We start from the raw sequence: 6,554 nt of genomic DNA, 5'->3' as shown, positions 1-6,554 counted from the left end.
TCAGATCCAGTGTTCTGAGGCCTGGAACTAAGAAATGCTAAAATCCTTGCACTCATAGGACTTCTTTTTATTGCTTGGTGGGGAATGGTGTACAGGGACAAGAAACAAAATAAAAGAAAGAAAATGTAACAAGACCTGTAGAACCAGAGTTTGACAAGACCTTGGTAGCATAGTGGTTGTAAATTGGGCTGTGAACCTTAAGGTTCCAAACTACCAGCTGTTTTGCGGGAGAAAGATGAAGCTTTCTGCTCCTATAACAATTTACAGTCTTGGTAACCCTGTACAAGGTCGACTATGAGTCAGAACTGACTCCACGGCACATCATCACCATCACCACCACCTCCACCACCACCACCTTGTTTTTCCAGGTTTTACAAGTTTTCTGCTTTGACAGATACAGTCTTACTGCTTTTCTATTGCTCATTTTAGTGAAAAGTATGTAGTGGAAAATATTTGAGCTTCCCTTCTCTAATAGATTTTCACCCTACACAAGCTCTTGTTTTCACAGGTTATGAAAATGAGTAATATGTAACTTACATTTGAATGAGGTGTCATAATCTTCTTGGGGCCAACATGTACATATTCTATGTGATCCTTACAAGAATAATAACTTGAAACGTTAAGAAATTTCCCAGGGCCACATAATTAAAAGTGACTTTTCTAAAATTCAAATGTAAGTCATCATATGCTTAGCACACATTCCTCTGCTTAACGTAAGAAATTTGTATACCAATTCAAACTCCTTGTTTTAGACAAGACCTGCTGACTTTTTATTCATGGAAGACCAAAAATTCTGGCACATAGCTGGTGAGGCAACTTGTTTTTCAATTTGAATAACTTTTGTGGGGAGGGCCCAGTGAAAGATAGACAAAATTAATCCCAAAGGGGTTGACATCAGAGATATGGCTAAACCATGAGGCCAATTCTGTCTCCAAGTTGGGAAGAGACCTGCTGGGGAAGAAATACATGCTTTCATTCTTTCATATATTTTCAGTTAGGAACTTAAAATTACTGTTTGAGTCACTCTGCCCAATATCAGGTAGCTATGGCACCTCTCTCAGTGGTGTTGGGGAACCTTGGAAGGGAGCTGTCACAACACTGAAACCAAAGGGGTTGGAGAATAACAAGTGACTTGAGTGTTTATTTTTGTAATATACTGTGAGTCCTTGGACTAGGAAATCCAATGCCTCATTTATTATTCCCTATCAGTCCACCTGTTCTTCCTTGTCATAAAATGTGGGATGCGGAGTGGGGCTGTGGGGAGAAGAGATAGGTGTTCCATGATCTTCATCAACATATTTGCTTCCTTGGAATTCAAGATGGAGAGAACCATTCAAGGAGGAAGGCAGTGAGGGACAAAAAGATAGAAACATGAGCATTTTAGGCTTGATATCAGTATACCCTATGGTATGGGAAAGAAGAGTAGGAGTTTTGGATCAGGAGGGTGTGACTTCTAGCTCTGCCACTTACTAGCCTTGGATTGTAACATAAAGGTATTGCCTGGTCAAAGTATGAGAGGGATAGCATGATACTGACAGACATGGCAGGAGCTCAAGAAATATTACAGATCAGTCAGTCACATGATGTACACACTCAAATTTTGCAAGTTCAACTATCCATACTTGGCAGAGGGAACCAATGAGCTTGGATTTGAGGGATGAGCATCTGCTGTTCCTTGGACACATTTAATTTCCAACATCCCTCATCAGCAGCAGCTCACTCTGCTAAGTGAGACTCTAAGATAGTGGTTATGAATCAGGCTGGTAACCTCAGGGTCAGCAGTTCAAAACTACCTGCTGTTCTGTGGGAGAAAGATGAGACTTTCTGCTCCCGTAAAGATTTACAGCCTCGGAAACCCTGTACAAGGTTGCTGTGAGTCGGAACCAACTCCACAGCACATAATCACCACTACTACCAGAGCTCATAATGACTTAATAACAACAGCAAAAGCTCGTAAATCATGGCCCCTCTTTGTAATCCAAGTACTTCATCAGGGGCTCAGCTAACTGTGCTGTAATGGTTGTTTTGAAACTAAATAAGTTATTTGGCATACCAGCTCATCTTGGAACCACACCTGTGCCTGTTATCTTATTTTTGGTTCTGAAACCAAAGAAATATAAATTAATAAAAAGAAAGTTCAGTTACATCCCTAAAATATTAGCAAAGATCTTTTTAAAAGATGCTAATACCCAGGGTCTGGCATCCACTCATTCATCACGAATGGAGCTGTAAACAGGTTTTCCTGGAGGACATATTAGCAACAAACCTGTTTTCCAGGAAAACAAAACCATAGTGAGATACCACTTCTCATCCATTAGGATGGTTATTATAAATCCAAACCAAAACAAAATACAAAATGGAAAATAAGTGCTGGTGGGGATGAAGAGAGCTTGGAAAGAACCCTTATTCATTGCTGGTGGGAATATCAAATGGTATAGTCACTGTGTAAAACAGGTTAGTGGCTCCTCACAAAGTTAGACATAGGATTTCCCTGTGACTCAGCAATCCACTCCTGAAGGCAGAAACTCAAATGGATATGTCTACACTAACGTTCACTGCAGCATTAGTCACAAGAGCTCAAAAGTAGAAACAACTCAAGTGTCTACCAATTGGTGAATGGATAATGTGGTGTATCACTCAGTTATAAGGAGAGATGAAGTTCTGAAAACATGATAACGAGTGCAATAAACCAGACACAAAGGGACAAGTATTACACTAGCCCACTTACATGAAATCTAAAATAGGAATGAATAAAGACAGGAAAAAGATTAGTGACTACCAGGGGCTGGAAAGAAGGGAAACTGGAGAATTATTATTTTATGGATATCAAATTTCTGTTAAGGGTGATGAAAAATTTTGTAAACAAATAGTGGTAATGGTTGCATAACTTTAAAAATTTAATTCGAGTCTGATTTTTATACTTAAAAATGGTTAAAATGGTAATTTTTATGTTATATATATTTTACCACAATACATTTTTTTAAAAAGCATAAAAATGTTCATTCATACCTTTCAATGGCAAAAGTCTATTATATCAATTGTTTGGGAAAGCTATAATTAAATAGGGCCTTACCCCAAAACACATTCCATGGAGTCTGGCTCATAGCAACCCTATAGGACAGGGCTTCCAAGGCTGGAAATCTTTATAGAAACAGACTGCCACATCTTTCTCTGGCGTAGCACTGGGGAGATTTGAACAGCCAACCAGAGCATTTAACCACTGCACCAAAAAGGATCCTCAAGTAAGGTCTTGTTGTCAAGTGCTGTTGAGTCTGTTTTAACTCACTGATGCTGTGTAGGGTTACCAAGAAGTGGCTGGTGAGTTTGAAATGCTGAGGTTGTGTCAGCACTCCAATACTTATCTGCGCCCATTTGATTCCTGTGTATTCTTTCCCATGAAGTTCATGTAGTTAGTTGCCATTTATGTTATTGAAAACAGTATTTGGAATGAGCAAGAGCTACCCCAGTGTGAGGATGGTGCAGGATCAGGCAGCATTTCGTTCTGTTGTTAATGGGGTCATTGTGAGTCAGAACTGACAGGATGTCACCTAACAACAAAGCTCTTTTACAAATTAAAACATTAATTAAATTTTGAAATGAAATGTTAGCTGTATTCATGTCACCTAAAATTTCTAAGATGACAATATTTGGTGTGGATTGAGTAGCAATGCACAAACTTGTTCATTCAACATTGGGTTAGTCAGAATGCATCTCTAAAGAGATGCTTCCAGTGATGGGGCAGAGCAGAAGCCAGCATCTATTAGAGTTGTTGGATGCAGTTGAGTAGGTTCTGACTCATAGTGACCCCATGAACAACAGAACAAAACACTGCCTGGTTCTGTGCCATCCTCACAGTTATTGCTATGTTTGAGACCATTGTTGTAGCCACCGTACCAATTCATCTCATTAAGGGCTTTCCTCTTTCTCACTTTTTTTTTTTTTTTTTTACCACTCATGATGTCCTGCTCTAGGGACTGGTCCCTCTTGACAGACATGAAATGAAGTCTCATCACCCTTGCTTTGGGCTGTACTTCTTACAAGACAGATTTGTTCATTCTTCTATTGCTTCCATAGGCACTGATTGTGGATCCAAGCAAAAGGAAATCTTGGACAAGTTCTACCTTTTATCCACTTACCATGATATTGTTTATTGGTCCAATAGTGAGGATTTCAGATTTATTGATGTTGAGGTATAATCCATACTGAGGCATAATCCATTCATATTAGTAAATACTTCAAATCCTCTCTGCTTTCCAAAAGTGAGATTGTGTCACCTGCATGTTGCCAGTTACTAATGAGTCTTCCTCCAATTCAGACGAGCGTTCTTCATATAGTCCAGTTTCTCAGATTATTTGCTCAGCATAGAGATTAAAAAGTACAGTGAATGAGTTTAATCCTAGAGCACACTTTCCCTGATTTTAAATCATTCAGTATTCCCTTGTTCTCTTTGAATGACTACCTCTTGGTCTATGTACAGGTTCCTCATGAGCACAATTAAGTGTTCTGGAATTCCCATTCTTCACAATGGTATACATCATTTGTGCTCCACATAGTCAAATGTCTTACCATAATCAATAAAACACAGACAAACATCTTTCTAGCATTCTCTGTTTTCAACCAAGATCCATCTGATATCAGCAATGATATCCTTTATTACATATCCTCTTCTGAATCCAACTTGAATTCCTGGCAGTTCCCTGTCGATGTGCGTGGATGCAGCCATTTAAAAATTATCTTTAGCAAAATTTCACTTGCAAGCGATATTAATGATATTGTTCAATAATTTCCACATGCTGTTGGATTTCCTTTTTTAAAAAAAAATTTGAATGGGCATACATATGGATCTCTTCTAGTTGGTTGGCCAGGTAGCTGTCTTCCAAATTTCTTGGCATAGAGGCATAGATGAGTGAGTGCTTCCAGTGTTGTATCCATTCGAAGGCATTTGCCCATGTCTAGCTTAGACTTCTTCCTTCAGTATCATTGTTCTTTTTTTTTTTTAGCACCCCCGTGTGACAAGAGTAGAACTGACCCACAGGGTTTCCTAGGCTGTCATCTATTGTCACTATATGAAATTATGACTACTATTTTAACAGTTAAACACTGAAACACAAAAATTCTGCCATCTGTACACAGTGAATGGACCCAACCATGAGGGCTCCAGAGAGACAACAAACTCCTTCTAAACTGAAAAGTTGGTAATGGAGTGTCTCCAAATTAGAGAAGAGAGGAGGATATGGGTAGGGAAGGGAGGCAGGTCAGGAAAATTTTTAAATAATACTACTTAAGAGTGTATACTTTAAGATAGCTACTATACCTTGTTTATCCCTTTATCCTAAATGTTGAATAACTGCACATTCATGCAAATTAGAATTTCTACTTTAGAGGAAGAGGAGCAGTCTGTTAGGAAAGCAATTTCTGTTAAGGGAAGATGTGAAGACATCTCTCTCATAAATGCTACTCTACTTGGTAAGTCTTTTGGCTACATCACTATACGCTATCTCAACCTCCTTGTCACTAGGGCAGGTATTGGCGAACTCATCTCTACTGTTAGCATTAGTTAAGTATCTCCAGATGCCAGTCATTTATTTCGGGATATCAAAGTTGTGATATTTTTTGGTCACCACTTTGACAATGTGTAGTTTGGGCAGTAGGTTGCAATCTGCTAATGTCATATCATTGCCATCCAGAAATTTACGTGTAGAAAACTTAATGTCCTCCTTACTATTTTCATCAATTTCATCAGGAAGGGGAGAATTTAGATATTCATCCAGTTTCTGCAGTGTTTTCAAGAGACCTTTTTCCAATGTTTTATTCACCTCTGGTCTTGAATCCTTGATATATGCAGAGCATTTGGCAAAAATGTCCATTCTAGCAGCATTTGATTCTAGGTGTTTTGGTGAAAGCTTTAAGTACTTAGGAAGGCATAAGATTTCTTTAAGAAATTCCTCAATCTTATTTACATCCATTTTGACTTCATTGTTGAAACTTATAAATGGTAGGTGGGTCCCTGGAGCCAAGTTCTGCAAGTCTGCTGGCTTCCTTTTCAGGTCAACAGTTGTGACATTAAACACAACTCCTTAGAGCCAAAGAATCATGAAGAGCCTCTAGGAAAAAGGGCAGTTTCTAAGCTTTCACTATCACTGCCAGCCTTGATGAAGAGCTCTATGATAGGCTCTTTGTCCTCCTCCTTCAGCCCATTCAGCAGCATCCACAATGCCATGGTCCTCTCAACTGGACTGCACAGATGGCGGCGACTGCTACTCCCGGGCTGCTCTGGCTGCCAGTTCCCTTGGCTCTCTTTGTGCCTCTCTTGTGAGTGGAGGTGTCAAGCTCTCAGCGACCACAGCTGAGTCTTGCACGTGACTGCACTTATTCCAGAACTGATTTTCTGGTTCTTTTGGTAGTCCATGGCATTTTCAATATTCTGCACTTCTTCCAGAACTAATCTTCTGATTCTTTTGGCAGCCCATGGCACTTTCAATATTCTCCTCCAACACCATAATTCAAAACCATCAATTCTTCTATGGTCTTCCTTATTCACTGTCCAGCTTTCA

The 6,554-nt window shown here is 39.3% G+C and overlaps 1 pseudogene; it reads right to left on the bottom strand.

Annotated features, from left to right (window-relative positions):
* Nucleotides 1-5,459: 5,459 nt before the first annotated feature.
* LOC102833678 lies at nt 5,460-6,220 on the bottom strand (annotated as a pseudogene).
* Nucleotides 6,221-6,554: the final 334 nt, after the last annotated feature.

This window comes from Chrysochloris asiatica, unplaced genomic scaffold (genome assembly GCF_000296735.1).
Source record: "Chrysochloris asiatica unplaced genomic scaffold, ChrAsi1.0 scaffold00107, whole genome shotgun sequence".
Lineage (NCBI taxonomy): Eukaryota > Metazoa > Chordata > Mammalia > Afrosoricida > Chrysochloridae > Chrysochloris > Chrysochloris asiatica.
Note: the sequence above shows the minus strand (reverse complement) of the source record. Positions and strands in the feature narration are given on the sequence as shown.